Below are 19,221 nucleotides of genomic sequence, written 5' to 3'. Positions count from 1 at the left end.
AGGATAAGTACTGTATCATTCAAAGAATTCAACAGTTCTGTGCAACAACAGCTATCTTTCACAAAGTCCTCCTCCTTGTGACCTATTAACTGTCACATCTCTATATATTATAGTTTTTTTTTTTTTTACAGTTATCTCACTGTCCAAATATGGCATTTGCTTCTGTGAGGAGCCCACTAATATAACTAACTTTGTCATTTTTATTTGATTTCAAGCCCATGGTTCACGACTACTCAACTTGCTCTCGACAGATATCAGAAATATTGCTTGAACAAGACTATGTATTTGTTTTCAAAGGCAAACTGGATAAATACTTCCGCTAAGTGTCAGAGTAACCAAGCTGTGATAGATACATAAGCCAGAGGGCCGCCAACAGCTACAGCTTGATTGAATAAGCAATCAACCTAAAAACTTTTGAAACTTGTCACAGGTAAAACAAAAAACACAAGCACACAATGCAAGTTATTGGAGGGGATAAAAGAAAAGTGGTTGAATATGTGAAGAATGCGTTACCTCCCCACGAAGTACAAAGTAAGGCACATGGGATAGCAAGCCCTGTCTCAACAATATGATGTCTACGACAGGCTAATGATCAGTTGAAGAATTAATAATGATATACTGATTCACAGATAGCCCACAACTATTCTTTAGACAATATTTCAGCCTATCTTGGACCATCATCAAGTCACGTCTGAAAATTATTGAAAATTACTAATGGTCCAGGATGAACGAAACTTGTCTAAAGAGTTTTCTCAAAATTTGTATAGTTGAAAATTGTTCTAGCCACGGTATTTGACTTTTATCCAACATGGATATACAGCTTATTCCTAGATTGCAAGAAACCCTTCGACACAGTACCACCCAGAAAACTGCATCACAAACTTTCAACAGGAAAAATAGGCACTGGAGGAAATTAAATGTCCAAGTCAGTCTTATAACCATGCTGTTCCTAGTACTGTACTATCATCTCGTCACTGGAATATATATTTTTGGTTTTGAGAAAGACTTGCCTAGTGGGGGCCAGTAGGCCTGCTGCAGTGTTCCTCCGTTATGTTCTCATACGCAGACCATAAGAGTCCTCGAGTATGCAGCGCCAGTGTGGAATACTCACCTACAGTAGTGTGCATATTACTTAGGACATCGATGAAATAAGACATATACTTGAAAAATTACTGTGTATTTGAAAAATACACAGTAATGATATGACAGATAATTCACTGGTCTGCATGATTGTTTTTTATTGACTATGGTATCTTTTTTCGGTATATATATATATATATATATATATATATATATATATATATATATATATATATATATATATATATATATATATATATATATGGAAAATATTGATTCATTGTGTTTTTTATTCATCTCTATCACATCAGGTTGTCAAGTTATACGGAAACGTTATTTTTCTCTTTTCGTATAACAAAAGTAAATGAGAAAGTGGTATATTACCAATTAAAATGCTTACCTTATATTGACTTAATTGTTAAACCTGTTTTTCTTTATATTCAAATTAATATGTCTAGAGACTGCATAAATTCACCAGACATTTTGATATGTCTGCGGGCAATTCACCCCTTCAGATTCCCGGAGCAACATTACTGCTTTATTGAAGCGCTGCTACTTGGCTTATTCTGGCTGCAAACTTGGAGACCACGACAAACCATTTGCGACACACAAAGCTTGCAAAAGTTGCATCAGTAAGCACCCCTTTGGGGTACCAATGGTATGGCGGGAGCAGATGAACCACCATGATGACTAAAGAAGCTGAGTCAACAAGAAGACTAAAGATCACTAATATACCCAAATATTCCTTCAACAATAAGGCCTGTTTCACACTCTGAAGATATTCCTGTACCTGTGCCACCTGAGACATGGCAAATTTCATCAGAGTCTGATACCAGTGATTCTAAGGAGATGGAATTAGACTATGAACCACCAACAAATGACGATCCCAAACCCTTCAACCAAGTTGAGCTCAATGGCTTGGTGAGAGACCTTAACCTTCCAAAAGAAAGTGCACAGTTGCTTGGCTCTAGACTGAAGGAACATAGGCTTCTAGCTCCTGGAAGAACATTCGTTTGGTACCGTCATCGTGAAGCAGAATTCACTCAGTTCTTTGACAAAGAGGAATCTTTAGTTTTCTGTTCAAATATTTCTGGCATTATTAAACACATGGGGATGTATAAAAAGCAGATGAAGGGAAACACTTCATTGATTCTTCTAAAAGAAGTTTAAAGGCTGTACTTCTCTACAATGGCAACACAGGTGCATCTCTGCCAATTGGCCATTGTGTCCAAATGTCAGAAACATGCAAATATGAAGACTAATATCTACAATCAAATACCAGAATCACATTTTTTTTCATTTGTGGTGATTTAAAAGTTATAGCTCTCCTACTAGGTCTTCAAGGCGGATACACCAAGTATCCCTGTTTTCTGTGTCTTTGGGATAGTAGGGCAGACAGCCAGCACTATGAACAAAAAAAGAACCAGCTTCTTACCCGGAAATTACTACGTGAAAACTGTGCCACTAGTTGACCCCAAGAAAATTCTGCTGCCACCACTCCACATCAAATTATGGCTTATGAAAATTTTTGTGAAGGCCTTGAACACGAATGGGACTGCTTTCAAGTACCTGGAGTCAAAGTTTCCTCATATAAATGAAGGCAAGCTAAAGTCAGGAGTCTTTGTTGGTCCTCAGATTCGGAAATTGATGAAGGACAAGCATTTTAGTACAGAAAACACCTTGGACAACTTTTTCAAGTGAGAATTCTTTGATCTGAGAGGAACGTAACCTCTCAGTGGCTACATTCCCACTACTACTACTCTGCACCTCACCTTCCGACAGTACTTAAGTCTACAGTACTTAAGTCTCCGCACTGTCGCTTGATCTTCAGATAGTTCCTCACTATGGAACTGAACTTCTCCAGGCTGAGGGACTGACAACCTCAAATCTACGACTTCAAGGGTGATGGACTGATTACATCGTCTTCACATCTCTACTGTTCCTGCCTACTTTCTGTATTCGACTGAAGAAGCCTACTGTGTAGGCGAAACGTTTCGGAATAAAGTTGCCTAACTGTTGCTTATGTGTCTTACCTACCAGCTCAGTGCCCCAAGGCACTGTCCTGGCACCTCTGCTGTTCATCCTCATAGCAGACATAGACAAAAACACCCGGCACACTTTTGTAACATCATTTGCAGATGACACTAAAATAAGCATGAAAGTCAGTACGGTAGAGGACACTGAAAAAGTACAGGAAGATATAAACAGGGTTTTCCAGTGGCCAGTGGAAAACAACATGACGTTCAATGGTGATAAGTTCCAGCTGCTTAAGTATGGAAAGAATGAAGAACTCAAAAGGAGCACTATATACAAAACTCAAGAGGGTCACCAAATAGAACGTAAAGAACACGTAAAAGACCTAGGAATAATTATGTCAGCGGACCTTTCTTTTAAAGACCATAACAAGATATACTCTCGAAATTCTTCAAAGGTTTATATATCAAAGGTATATATCTTAAACTTGTCGGATTTCTAAACCACTTATTACACAGCATGGGCCAGTAGGCCTCCTGCAGTGTTCCTTCCTTCTTATGAGTGTGACCTGTACCTGCCTAGCATGGTAAAGTAGGCCTGCTGCAGTGTTCCTTCTTATGCGAATGTGACTTGTACCTGCCTAAGATGGGAAAGTAGGCCTTCTGCAGTGCTCATTCGTTGTTATAAACAAGATTTACTAGCACCATCATCATTAAACTCGAGGCTGCTGCTGCAAACCACTGAAAAATCGCTAGAGACCACGCTTGAAAATATTTAAACAAAAATTGTGGCAGACAGTTGACATGAGATCCTGGAGTCTACCTGAAGGGTATTCCAGGGATCAACGCCCCCGCGGCCCGGTCCACGACCAGGCCTCCCGGTGGATCAGGGTCTGATCAACTAGGCTGTTACTACTGGCCGAATGTTGTCCAAGGTATGAACCACAGCCCGGCTGATCCGGCACCGGCTTTAAGTATCTGTCAACCTCTCTTGAAGGCAGCCAGGGGTCTATTGGTAATTCCCCTTATGCATGGTGGGAGGCTGTTGAACAGTCTTGAGCCCCGCACACTTACTGGGTTTTCTCTTAGTGTACCAATGGCGCCCCTACTTTTCAATGGGGGTATTCTGCACCGCCTGCCCAGTCTTTTACTTTCGTAGGGAGTGATTTCTGTGTGCAGATTCGGGACCACTCCTAGGATTTTCAAAGTGAAGATTATGATACATCTCTCTCGCGTGCGTTCCAGTGAGTGCAAGTCAAGTGTTTCCAAGCGCTCCCAGAGTTTCGAGAGTTTTATTACTCTCGGAGCCCGCCCATGGGCCAGGCTCCGAAATGGAATTTATGTGTGATGGAATTTATATGTGCAGTAAAGGTTCTCTGTACACTCTTTAAATCTGCAATTTCACATGCTTTGAACGGAGACGCTAATGTACAGCAGTATTCCAGCCTAGAGAGAACAAGTGATTTGAAAAGGATCATCACTGGCTTGACATTTCTTGTTTTGAACGTTCTCATTATCCATCCTATAATTTCCTTTGCAGTTGTCATTGTGGCACTGTTGTGATCCTTGAAAGTGAGACCCTCAGACATTACCACTCCCAGGTCCCTCACATTATTTTTCCGCTCTACTGTATGATTAAAGTTTGCAGTGTACTCAGTTCTAATTATTATCTCCAGTTTTCCATAACGGAGTAGTTGGAATTTGTCTTCAATGAACATCATACTGTTTTCTGTTTCCCAATGGAAAACTTGGTTTATATATTCTTGGAGGTTAACCGTGTCCTCAATAAATTAAAGTCTCATGCAGATCCTAATATCGTCTGCAAAGGATGACACGGTGTTGTGAATTACATCTGTCTATATCATATGAGGATGAGGAACAGGATGGGGGTAAGCACTGTGCCTTGCAGAACAGAGCTTTTCACAATGGCAGCTTCCGATTTAACTCTGTTTACCACTACTGTGTGTGGAATTGGTGAGAAAGTTGAAGATCCATCTCCAAGTAGTGGTTTGTACTGTAACCCCCCCTCCCCCCAAATATATATATATATATATATATATATATATATATATATATATATATATATATATATATAAATCTACATGACAAACTAAATATGGTAGGCAAACAAGGAGCACAGCTCTGCTCCTGTAACTGCATGTAAGTATTCATACAAGACTCCTTCATAACCGGTTGTAGTGTACCCGTCTCTGGCATCTAGTGTTACCAGACCCTTGTGGCGAGACTCACCACCACCATCCCCAATGATACTGCTTATACCACCACCACTTCCATCCTTGATGCCACTGCCACCCCTACCACCACCACCACCATCCCCGATGCCACTGTCACCCCTACCACCACCACCATCCCCGATGACACTGTCACCCCTACCACCACCATCCCCGATGCCACGGTCACCCCTACCACCACCATCCCCGATGCCACTGTCACCCCTACCACCACCACCACCACCACCATCCCCGATGCCACTGTCACCCCTACCACCACCACCACCACCATCCCCGATGCCACTGTCACCCCTACCACCACCATCCCCGATGCCACTCACCCCTACCACCATCCCCGATACCCCTGTTACCCCTCCCACCACCACCACCATCCCCGATGCCACTCATCCCTACCACCATCCCCGATGTCACTGTTACCCCTACCACCACCACATCCATCCCCGATGCCACTGCTTCCACCACCACTACCATCCCCGATGTCACTGTTTCCACCACCACTACCATCCCCGATGTCACTGCTTCCACCACCACTACCATCCCCGATGCAACTGCCACCCCTACCACCACCACCTCCGTCCCCCGATGCCACTGCTTCCACCACCACCACCTCCATCCACAATGCCACCATCACCCCACCCCAAGCCACATAATCACCACCATCATCACCACCACCATCCCGATGCCACTGCTTCTACCACAACCACCACCACCTCCATCCCCAATGCCACCATCACCACCCCCCAACACCCGCCACATAATCACCACCATCATCACCACCACCATCCCGATGCCACTGCTTCTACCACAACCACCACCACCTCCATCCCCAATGCCACCATCACCACCCCCCAACACCCGCCACATAATCACCACCATCACTTCTACCACCTCAATACGTGCCTCTGCTAACATAAGCTTCGGTTTATTGAATAGGTACAGGTTAGACATAATATACCAAAGCTATTTGAAGTGCTATCATATATGTTGTTATTGCAAATGAAATTCCAATTACGTATTAATATATCAGAGATAAAAGAGCAAAAATACACACATATACTTGAGTTTTAGTTGTGCATATATACAAGAGTTTTAACATTACACACCATCATCAACACGAAGGCCTCTCCAGGAGACCAGAGCTGCCACAAGTCTCCAGAAAAAAAAAAAAGCAATATTCCGTCTCCTCTGGGTAATCCTCTCTCGCCTCGCATCTATTAATGACCGCAGCAGTTGCGCCTGGGAACCGTGACGTCATGAATAGTTCATTTTCGCAAAGATGCTGAACTGTAGCGTCCTGAAATTCGGGTCCCCGCAATTCTCCGAACCTCCTGAACATTTCCTTGGAAACCATTGATTCTAAGCGTTGCCATTGTGAGATCTAGGAAAGCCTCTTGACTTACTCGATTTTAAACACGATAAGTTATCTAACTGAATAAAGGATTCACTATTCGTAGCCAGACTCCCATGATGTTACATGGTGGGAGAGAGAGACTATTGGGTTTACATCTCAGGAGTTATTTTAAGACTGTGTGGCATCTGGCAACTGCCCCGTGACGCACGTATCTCACCGTCGCCTCAGCTGCTCCAATATTAATATTTTCTAAGCTTCCAGCTTCACTCTGAGTATAAATCGTTCTTGACACTTAACAACCATTGTAATTGAGTTTTAACTTTCAGGAATAAAAAAAAAACTCTAGCGACCTTTAACCATGCTTAGGAGATGTGATAATACAAGATGATATAAGAACTTGGCAGCAATATTCCAGGTATTGCCACGAGTGTCGAGTTTTAATCAGTGCTCCGTTCTGTGTCATTTAACATCGTTTGCAACATTTTCAACATTTCAAGATTAAAGTTTTGTATTATGACTATGCCTACGATCACATTTGCAATATATTCAATGCAACTATAACAAAATGAGAAATTACATAGCTAACGTACACTACAAATATTTATATCTACACACAATATATAAATGTCAAACTCACGCTTGCATCCTCGTCTTTTAACCTCTCTTTTTTTTCCTACAAGCAGCTCTGCTACCTCGACTTAAGCCGATGTAGTTGTTTAGTCTTTAGTAGTTTACTATTTTTTACTAATATGCCCCCCATTTCAAGATTCCTGTTTTACGAAAATCACGAATAGCCTCAATAACCTGAGTTAACTTTTTAATAACAACAATGATGAAAGTTAACAAAAAAATACAGATGTATCGCACCTTAATCTTACACCATGAAACAGCTTAATAATAAACAAAGCTAATTAAAACACGAAAAAAAATTATTAACACATTCTTCATACTTAGCGTCTGCTTGACAAACCTTGCGAGTGCGCGTCAATAATCGTCCGAACATCCTAAACAACCCAACAAGATGCATACATTTATATTCAAAACACAACGCCAAAATTATCTTCAACATACGCATCTCGAGGGAGAGAATCTTTCAACGATATTATAGTCTGCATTCCCACGTTAAAAACGATTTTGTTGGGTTTTAGAGTTGGGACAGCAGAAGTCAGGGAGGCAGGGGTTAAGACGTGCTGGCTCTCCATCCGGGCGAGGCTCCAGCCAGCAAGTCCTCCTCGTACTTGACTAAATTTCATAGGATCGATGGTCTAACCTCCTCGACCAACATTCGTCTTGTAATAAAAAGTATGTAGAGTGTTTTTCACCCAGAAAAACTTGGTGAAGTGTTACTTATTTTAGAAATAAACTTGTGCTTGGAGCCTGCTTGACAAAGTTTGGATTAAAAAAAAAGAGTAAAAGATGGTTCAGGTGAATCGATACAAATCCTGCAGCTCCCTTTATTCGTATGCTCTTGTGTAAAATAAGTCAAGAAGCTTTGCAGCATCCTAAATAAAGGCAATAAAAGCGACACTCGCATCTTGCCCTCACGACCACAAGCGGATAAACAAGAAATACGACCTATATATAAATAAACAAATATTTAAAGTAGTGACCTTACACTACATAACCACCAGCCAAACCACCCACACGACGTGCATACGTAAACGCGCACACCACATACGCATGGATATAAGCTGTAAATATGCACAGGTGTTTGCGCATGCGCTCCTCCCCCTTCCTCAACACTCAAAAAGGGATACGTTAAAATAAACATTAAATTCAATAACGTTATCAACGGGAAGAAAAATTTCAAGAATATATATATTTCTTCTTTCAACAAACCAGCCGTATCCCGCCGAGGCAGGGTTAACCGGTGGGTGGCCCAATTGGAAAACCGAAAGTTTCTCTTTTTAACTTTAGTAATATATACAGTAGAAGGGGTTACTAGCCCCTTGCTCCCTGCACTTTAGTCGCCTCTTAGGACACGCGTGGCTTACGGAGGAAGAATTCTGTTCTACTTCCCCATGGAGAAATATATATATATATATATATATATATATATATATATATATATATATATATATATATATATTATAGAATGTATTGTCTTTAAATGAAGTCTACATAGAATATAGGGGGTGATAAGAGAAAACAATATTCAAACAGCTTCAGAGAGAACCTTGAGTTTACCCTGAACCAAGTTTATTCTTTTCACTGAGGATGAGGGTCCCCAGCACAGTTCCAGTGGTGGTATCTCCATGTGTGTGTGTGTGTGTGTGTGTGTGTGTGTGTGTGTGTGTGTGTGTGTGTGTGTGTACGTGTGTGTGTGTGTGTGTGTACGTGTACTCACCTATTTGTGGTTACAGGGGTCGAGACTCAGCTGTGTGTGTGTACTCACCTATTTGTACTCACCTATTTGTGGTGGCAGGGGTCGAGTCTTAGCTCCTGGCCCCTCCTCTTCACCGGTTGCTACTGTGTGTGCGCGCGCACACGCACGCACACACACACACACACACACACACACACACACACACACACACACACACACACACACACACCACAGAGGGAGTTGAATGACAGTTCTAGGCCTTTCGTGCTGCAATCAACACATCAGGGACTTACAATGTTGCAGAAATGAGTAAGAGGGCTCACCAGATTTGCTCAGAGGAACGCTCTGAGCAAATCTCCTGAGCTCTTACTCATTTCTGCAACACTGCAAGCTCCTGTGTTGACTGCAACACGAAAGGTCTAGAGCTATCATTCAACTCCCCATGCGGTTGTTTTGCATTTTGTATCGCTTGTTCGCGATTCTTGCATAATACAAGTGACCATGGCGTAATAGCGCACAAAATACGTGCTAAAGGAATAACTGGCAAAGTGGGGAGATGGATCTTCAACTTTCTAACCAATCGAACACAAAGAGTAGTGGTAAACAGAGAGTTAAATCGGAAGCTGCCATAGTGAAGAGCTCTGTTCCACAAGGCACAGTATTCGCCCCCACCCTGTTCCTCATCCTCATATCAGACATAAGAGATGTAATCCACAGCACCGTATCATCCTTTGCAAGCGATACTAGAATCTGCATGAGGCTGTCATCTACTGAGGACACGGTTAACCTCCAAGAAAATATAAACCAAGTTTTCCAATGGACAACGGAAAAAAATATTATGTTCAATGAAGACAAATTCCAACTACTCCGTTATGGAAAACTGGAGGATATAATAACTAGAACCGAGTGTACTACAAACTTTGATCATACAACAGAGCGGAAAAATAATGTGAGGGACCTGGGAGTGGTAATGTCAAGGATCACAACAGTGCCACGATCACAACTGCAAAGAAAACGATAGGATGGATAATGAGAACGTTCAGAACAAGAGACGCCAAGCCAGTGATGATCCTTTTCAAATCACTTGTTCTCTCTAGGCTGGAATATTGCTGTACATTAACAACTCCGTTCAAAGCAGGTGAGATTGCAGACCTAGAGAGTGTACAGAGAACCTTTACTGCACATATCAGTTCTCTCAAACACCTCAGCTACTGCGAACGCTTAGAAGCACTTGACTTGTACTCACTGGAACACAGGCAAGAGATAATCTACGCTTGGAAAATCCTAGAGGGAATAGTCCCGAATCTGCACATAGAAATCACTCCTTAAAAAAATAAAAGACTGGGCAGGCGGTGCAAAATACCACCAATGAAAAGTAGGGGCCCCGGACACCGTAAGTGTCCAGGGCCCAAGACTGTTCAACAACCTCCCGCTATGCATAAAGGGACTTACCAACAGGCCCCTGGTTGCCTTCAAGAGGGAGTTGGACAGATACTTAAAGTCGGTGGCGGATTAGCCGGGCTGTGGTTCCTACGTTGGGCTACGTGCGGCCAGCAGTAACAGCCTGGTTGATCAGGCCCTGACCCACCTGGAGGCCTGGTCGTGGACCGGGCCACGGGGGCGTTGATCCCCGAAATGCCCTCCAGGCTGTCGTGCCAAAAAGGCAAAACTTGTGATTTTGGCTTAAACAGCAACGCTCTTCTTGCCGAATAAGGTAAGCGAAAATTTGTGTATGTTATAATTTCGCAAAAATCATTCTGAACCTAACGAAAAACCTATGTTTCATTGTGTTTATTATTATTAAATTACTGTAAACTTATATAAACTATATTTAGTTGATTTAGGTTAAATTAAATAGCGCTTGTTATAATAAGGCTAGGTAAGTTTTCTAAGGTTCTTTTGGTACAAAATTATTAATTTTTACGTTAACATAAATGAAAAAAAAATTAAATGTATAAGAGAAAAATTTAGAAAGGACTTAATTTTAAACTTCTTGCTAATTGATCAGTTTTACCTATTCGGCACGACACACCCATACACACACACAGACACTCGATCCCCGCAACCACACCTAGGTGAGTACACACACACACACATACAATATATATATATATATATATATATATATATATATATATATATATATATATATATATATATATATATTCAACAAGTCGGCCGTCTCCCACCGAGGCAGGGTGACCCAAAAAGAAAGAAAATCCCCAAAAAGAAAATAGTACTTTCATCATTCAACGCTTTCACCTCAACAAGACGGTGTATATGTTGAATTTTATTTAGCTAACACCAGCAGCCTGGTTGATCAAGCCATCAACCATCGACCGCGGGGGCAGCGATCACGAAATCTTTAGGTTATGTTCAGGTAGGCCTGATGACGTGGTTAAGAAAAAAAAATGAGCATAAAGACTTAACAGAGACTAAGTCAATCCTGAACGTTTCGTTCAGGATTGGCTTAAACTTTGCAATTATCACTTCTCAGATTTGACGTGATATCTGCAAAACTGCAAGTTGCATAAAATGAAAGGTTTGTTATACTGAAAAAAATGTAGCCACTGAAATGTTACATACTGCTAGGGATATTTTACCATTTTTCCAGTGTTCTAATATTTTTCTATACCAGGCTCCTTAAGAGACGGAGCCGGGAGCAAAGACCCGACCCCCGTAAACACACAGGTAAGTACACCCAGTTGAAGATAGGAATGTCTTCAGTGTGAGGCTAGTAAGCCAGTCGAATGCACTAGGGCAGGAAGTAGTTACCTTGAAGTGCTTCCGGTTCCGGAGATCACTGCCCCTGCGGTCCAGTCTCTGACTGAGCTTCCTGGCTGACGGCCTGATCGATTAATCGGACTGGTGGTGCTTGCAGTCGAACAGGCACCCCAACCTAGTAAATCTAGAACTGTCTGCACGAATTTGCCAGGTCCCTCCTGAAGCAGGAGTTGGGAGATTTTATATTCAAGGAATGGAAAAGTTACAATCACAACTTCAAGGAAAATTATAAGCTGAATAAAAAGAACCTTCAGATCATCGGATGATGAGACTAAGATGTTCACACTCACTAGACTGGAGTACTACTGTCACCAATAAGAGTCCTATTTAATTAAGAGAGGTGAAATTATAGGTCTTGACTGCAAATAATATCAACTAAGTTCAAACACCTTTAATCCCTCAAACTATGCTCATTAAAGAAAGGTATTTTATAAACCTCTCGAATACTTAAGGGACTAGTTCCAAATATGAACACTAAAACTCTGCTTACTCAAGAAAGAAGCCCGGTAAACAGTGCATAATTATCCGAAACGAAAAGCAGTATTTTAAAGAGAACTATATAAGCAAAAATTGACCAAGGACTTCCAACACCCTGTCTTCAGATATACTGAGGTTACTGAGACTTAACTATATTCAAAGGTGAATTTCATAATTTCCTTCAAACCAGTCCTGATCAGCCGAGCTGTGTTTGGTTTGTTAGTTTTACAGCCTATCGACGAAACGAAGTTCATAAGGCTGAATATCAACTGTACACCACCAGTCAAGGATACTTTAGACTCTAATATTGAATTAAAATAAAGTTAAAAGTGTCTACATACTGATATATACACCCTCCACAGGTACACACACTGCTCTCACTGCATGCACATCAAGTTCGGTATACTCTTTGGAATATATACAAAGTCAGCCGGGCTGGGCACCCCACGTTGGATTTGCGCGGTATAAACACCAACAGACGTCGTTAACCAGGAGGTGGGGGGGGGCAGATCCACGAAACCAGCAACAGGTTTACAACAGGTAAGTAGACAATATTTTATGTTCATTATCTAATGAATCATTTTAATTTTATATTACATATTTTAGATAATGAATTAAACCTTTTGCATCTTTTACAAAAACAGGTAAACCATCAGTAAAGGTATCATTAATATTAAACGAGAATAACAAAAAAAAAAATATTACAAACATATCACTGTACTTACTGCCCCTCTTGTTTTTCACCTAGAGTTCACTTAAAGTCATGTCATGAGGTTACCACCGTCCTCGCGGTCCGGTCTCAGACCAGGTCTCCTGGGCTGGTCGAGAAGCTACTAGTGCCCGGCGGCCTCAATCCAACGTATGCACACAACTCCGGTGATAAGAGCTTTTTTTGAGGAATCTGTCTAGTTCTCTATTTAATACACCTAGGATTTTGTTGGTAATCCCCTTTATGCATGAAGGATGTTAAAAGTCGTGATCTCTTAACACATACTGAGATCTCAAACTTAGCAATTTCGGCGTGCAGATTTGGGACCTATCACTCCAATATCTTCCAGTCGCACTGGAAGTGTTGCTTGATCCACTTAATCTTCCGGTGACAGATTCAGTTACAGCTCAGGAGTGCGTCATATTCACTCAATATTGGGCTGTCGAAGACGGGTGCACACCTCAACAAATAGGATAGTGCAGAGAGAGAGAGACCTTGTGAGGAGGTACTGGGCATCATGGGCATCCAAATCACTTATTCTCTCCTCCATCCTCTTTAGGTAGTTCAGTTTGTCCTTGAGGACTGTGTTGATAGCCCCAGCGATGCTGGGGGTAGTAATTGACGTTTCTGGTAGGATTATCGCACCACTGCAATTATTTCCTGGTTTATCGAAATGATTTCACACTCCAAAGGGTGAAACGTGAAATTGTACCTATTCGGCAAGACATATACATGTCTTGCCGAATAGGTAAAATTGGTCAATTAGCAAAAACTCTAAAATTTTCTATTATACGTTTATATTTTTTTCATTTATGTTAATGTAAAAATTAATACTTTTGTACCAAAAGAACCTTAGAAAACTTACCTAATGCTATTATAACAAGCGCAATTTAATTTAGCTTAATCCAACTAAATATATTTTAGATAAGTTTAGAATAATTTAATAATAAACAAACACAATGAAATATATGTTTTTCGTTAGGTTTAGAATGACTTTTGCGAAATTATTGCATACACAAATTTTCGCTTGCCTTATTCGGCTAGAAGAGCGTTGCTATTTAAGCCAAAAATAGCAAATTTTACCTATTCAGCACGACGTATATATATATATATATATATATATATATATATATATATATATATATATATATATATATATATATATATATATATATATATACATATATATATATATATATATATATATATATATATATATATATATATATATATATATATAAGAGCGCAGGAATAATCTAAATGGTTACAAGAGTTTAATCCCTTTAAATGTCAAGTTATGAAGATGGAAACCAAGTAAAGGTGACCAACAACTGGGTACATGTATTATGTGAGAGAAAAACAATTTGTTTGCTTAGTAGGGTAAATAGGAAATTTAGGGGTAAAGATCACGTGTGTATCCAGAGATACACATAGCAGAAAAACAGCATCAACATATACATAACTGAAAAAACAGAACTGCTCTTAGAAATCTAAAGGTATTCAAAACATTGTAGAAAATTCACAACAATTCTTGAGTGTGTAACATCGGCCTGGAGGCCACACATACTTGGACATAAAAGAAGAGCAAGAGAACTAAACTCTTACATTATAAGAAGAGTGAAGGGTCAGGGAAAACGTGTTCATGATGCGAAAGGTCCTCGACGACATTGTGGGAGAGAGTAGAACAGGATGATAGAGATGAAGGTCAACACTGGTGAGCCACAGTGTTAAAAAAAAATTGGAAGAGATATGATAGAAGTTGATTCCATACATAGGCTCAAAAGTTAAACAAATTCAAACTTTAGAAGGGGAGGCCCAGGAGCCAGAGTTCAACCTCTACAAATTCTGCTACATTAAGGATAATTGCATGCAAGTCCCCTCAAAATTAATATCTCTATTCAGGAGTTTGTTATAAACTTTTATGGTGACAACAGCAATGCTGTGACCTACTAAATGTTGCACGTGAAATAAGGAGAGAGTTGTTTGTTGTGACAACTGGGACCTCGTCTTGCATTCATCTGCTCAGAACCGCCCCCACACAATTTTCTAGTGCTCACTACTGTTCATATCTAGAGTGTAAACCACAAACGTCATATTCAGCTCTGACAAAAATAACTATAGCCACACACGTCATCCCCTCCCATCTATCCCTCCTTTTGTTTTTAAGACTTTCTGAAAGGTTGTGCTAAATCAAAAAATCTACCATCTATTTTGCAAGTTTATTAGAAAATCTAAAACTCGTTATTACTTCATAACGAAGTGACTGCATAGATGTATGTTTTATTAGTCTACAGTATATATTATATTTATGAGGAGGCGCTAAACCCATAAGGATCATACAATGCCTAGGGAATGAGAAGTAATGAGATTTGATCCCCGGAAGGTGAGGGTACCTTTGATTCCTGGGAGCAAGGCACCCCACTGAAGATATATTTATTAAGTTTAGTCAGCTGACTTAATATTTATTTGTTGATAGAATATGTTACAAATTCCAGTTAGGTGAAAACTCAATGCTCGTCTAGTGGTATCATGGCTATCTTGTTTATGCCCACAAAGTCAAGATAAATGAGGAACCCAGAGAAGATGTGCCCTGTTTATACAATGCCATGACATCTCTCATGTGATAAAGGATCTGCTGAAATAATAGGTCTAACCAGGCAGAGATGAGTAGTCTTGAGCAGTCCTCTACCAAGTCCACAAGTTTAGATACTGAATGTTGAAAAGGCTGTCTGTGAAAGTGGTGTATACATACTCAAGGCGTAAGCCCTCTTGTCCCTCGTACGTATACAGTTTTGAAGCCATGTTTGCAGGCACAGTTTGAGTTTGAACACTAAGCTCCTTGTCTACCTTGCCTGCTAGGTAAAATAGATGATTTTTTTAGTCACTTCAGTAAATTTCAGCCTTGGAATACCCACTTTTTTTAGACGAATGCCAAGAGTCATCATTTACTCACCCTCACACCTAACCAGTCTCAGTAGTCGCATCATGTTGTGACAGATGCTTAGGTTATTCAGTAACAAATGTAACCTGTCATCGCTTGCTTCAGGCAGATACAACCGCAAATTAGTGGCTGAAGAACCTTTGGGCGGTGAGAAACTCCACTTGGGCATAAGAATTGAGTGTTGTTATCTGCACAAACGTGGAATCTGGGAGGAGCTTTAGTTTGTCGTTGAAATTTGCATACTGTAACAAGGACCCACCCACATTTCCCTATTGGTGCGCCATCACCCAGTGGCTATCAGAAACTGCACTGAACAACACTGACAGTACCATCTTGAAAACAATTATAGGTTACCTGGAGGTTATTCCGGGGATCAACGCCCCCGCGGCCCGGTCCAAGACCAGGCCTCCCGATGGATCAGGGCCTGATCAACTAGGCTGTTACTGCTGACCGCTAGGTGTGCAGCTTTGCCACATCACCAATATTGTAACAACAACAGTGATCCTTCATTCGTTCGAAGATTAGTGCCACATCGTCGAGAGGTTCAACAAAACATCAGCCGCAAAATAAAAGCTTTCCTGTGTTATACCTGTGACCGGCTTCGAGAGTTTTTCAACCCTCAGAGCCAGGTCTAGGGCCAAGCTTTTCTTCTGTCTGTTCAACCAAACTGTTGCTGTTGGAGGCCCGCTGGTCCATATACCCATAACAGCTTGGATGATCTGGTACTTGGCGGAGGTAATGATCACTTTCCTCTTGAAAACTTCACTTGTTCCAGTAACAAAAACAGTAGCAGAAGTAACTTCACAGGGTCGTGTATCTTACTCTTCACAGAGAACAGACACACATCCGGGAGCGTTATGTTCCATTGCAGAATAGGGTTACATGCCATATTCGAACCCACCACACCATGTACAAAAAAGCAACTTCACTGATTCTCAGCCTCCTGTGCATGTCTGGCTACCCCCTACCCTTCACTCTCCCGTCCCCGTCTCTCTACACTTCCAATACTGACCCCCTCTCCCTCCCCTCTCTCTCTCTCTCTCTCTCTCTCTCTCTCTCTCTTTGTTTTTCATCTTGCAATTCACAGACACACCTAATATCTGCTAGTAACATTATCGTCGAGATGCAAACTCTTTTGAAAAGTCTGGAGCAGCTCCTTGTGTCCGTGTTTGCATATATCTCCTCTTGTAGTCTTGTAGCAAGTAGTACAGAAAATGAGGAACAAAACAATGAAAAGAAGAGGAAAAATATTATAGTGAAAGGCGTGGAACAAAATCGAATGATAAAAGAAAAAGATACACAGTAGAAACTTGCAATATTGCAACAGAAGACATTAAAACAATAGAATAACGATCAACCTGTACAGATAAAACAACCAGTAAAGCAACCGAAACACACTGAAACGAATACACAAACGGGAGAGTGAAGATTACACAGCTAATACTACAGGAGAAATAAAATTAAAATCGTGAACACTTATCTTTTAAAACGACGGTTTCCCAGCGAGGAGAGGCGACCCAAAGAAAACACATTCACCATCAGCGCCACCTCCTGTCTAAAAGTGTGTGCCGTTCTACCTCTTGGGAATTCTTCCACCCTGAGATGTGTCATTCTTCAGTCCTCGAAAAAACAATGTTACAATACCAACTGCCCTGCATACCACCCAAAAGGGACCAGGAGGCACACACCCCGTATAAGAAATCATAATAGTTATGGTAGTTATGACAACTCCACTTCAAGTGATTTTTTAGTGGTAGGAAACGAAGAAAGAAAATGGAAAGAGATAACCAAAATAGTCCACCACCTTGGAGCCTTGTTGGACTGGAGGCACAGCCAGTGGCCCCTCCGGACTCATTCATAACTACTGATGCCAACAACGAAATCCCTCCAACAAACATGCAACACAACCTCATTTATATTTGCTAATATACAGGGCCCTAAGCCATCCACCACCAACAAAATACCTTTCATCAGTGGACTTCTAGGGGAGTCAAATGCAATGTTTGCAACCTTCACAAAGATCCACTCAAATGATTACTTTGACAGTGAAATATGGATACCTGGTTACACATTTTCAGATGCGACAGAAAGAACCGGCAACAAGGGAGGTTGGCCTGTATGTCAAGAGTCGCTCATTTGCACGGAGATACTGAACACCACAAATGATGCAGATGAAGTTCTATAAAAATCGAGAACCAGAACAGCTATCAAAAATTGACTCCTGTCTGTAAAACCTTCCATCCCCAAACATCTTGCTGCTTGGTGACTTCAATCTAAGACACACAAAATGGAAGAATATAGCAAATAATGTTGTAGCAGAAATAATCCCTGGAGGCAGCTCAGATGAAAAGTCACACACACTTAAGCTGCTAAATTTCTGCAATAAACACACCCCAAGTCAGCAGATAGTGGCTCCAACAAGACTGGAGAACACACGAGACCTTATTTTCACAAATAATGAGGACCTGGAAAGAAACATATTAAAAAAAAATAATTCTGATCACAATCTAATGGAAGTCCAGACTTACATGCACAAGGGTCCTGATCAGCAAAATGAGGGTGCCTTTACCAAATTCAACAACAAGAACATCAACTAGGACCAGGTAAACTATGTCCTAAATGAAACATGTTGGGAAGATATCTTAAATTACATGGACCCTAACCTGTGCCTTGAAAAGATCAACCCCCCGGTAGCTGAAGTATGTTCAAGGCATATTCCCCTAAGAAAAAAGTAAAATTACATAAAAGAACCCAAGCAGCAGACAAAGAAGACGAGTAGCTATTAACAAAGGAGAATGGAGGTATAAAATAAAGAAAACAGTTTATCAAAACAAAGAAAATGGCACATGAAAAGAAAACGGATATAAACAAAAGAACCTGAAAGCAAACAAAAGAGGATCGCGGACCCCCAACTACGCGACCTACAGACACCGCTGTGTACAGTTATGTTGCTTTTTTCCTTCCTCCCTCGTTTTCTTTTCTTTCTTTTCCGTTTTTTATTAGTGGAATCTAAATGGCTGGAGGTGGAAGGGGACCCCGACATACTGAACGTGTCACGCACAAATAACCATCTCCATCCATGGACTCGTCTCATCGCTCCGGTGACCGTGACATACCCCTCTCCGATTTCGAGAGATCTTCTCCCTCCCACAATCCAGCCTAAAGTCAGACTTCCTTGTTGACTGCTTGATCAACCAGGCTCTTGCTGCTTTCGGCTGCCAGTTCACAGAAATCACAAGCGGATCCGAGACTCACAGCTTCCCCTAGTAAGCTTCCACCTTTCTTCCAGCAATATTTCTTACATATTCTGGTAAGAGGTTGGAGAGTC

At 41.0% G+C, this 19,221-nt stretch overlaps 1 protein-coding gene across 9 annotated transcripts in view; it reads right to left on the bottom strand.

Annotated features, from left to right (window-relative positions):
• dome (cytokine receptor domeless) overlaps nucleotides 1–19,221 on the bottom strand; it is a 438,464-nt gene that overhangs the window by 279,319 nt on the left and 139,924 nt on the right. The window lies entirely within an intron of this gene.

This window comes from Cherax quadricarinatus, chromosome 40, assembly GCF_038502225.1.
Source record: "Cherax quadricarinatus isolate ZL_2023a chromosome 40, ASM3850222v1, whole genome shotgun sequence".
NCBI lineage: Eukaryota > Metazoa > Arthropoda > Malacostraca > Decapoda > Parastacidae > Cherax > Cherax quadricarinatus.
This window is presented reverse-complemented; position numbering and strand designations above follow the sequence as displayed.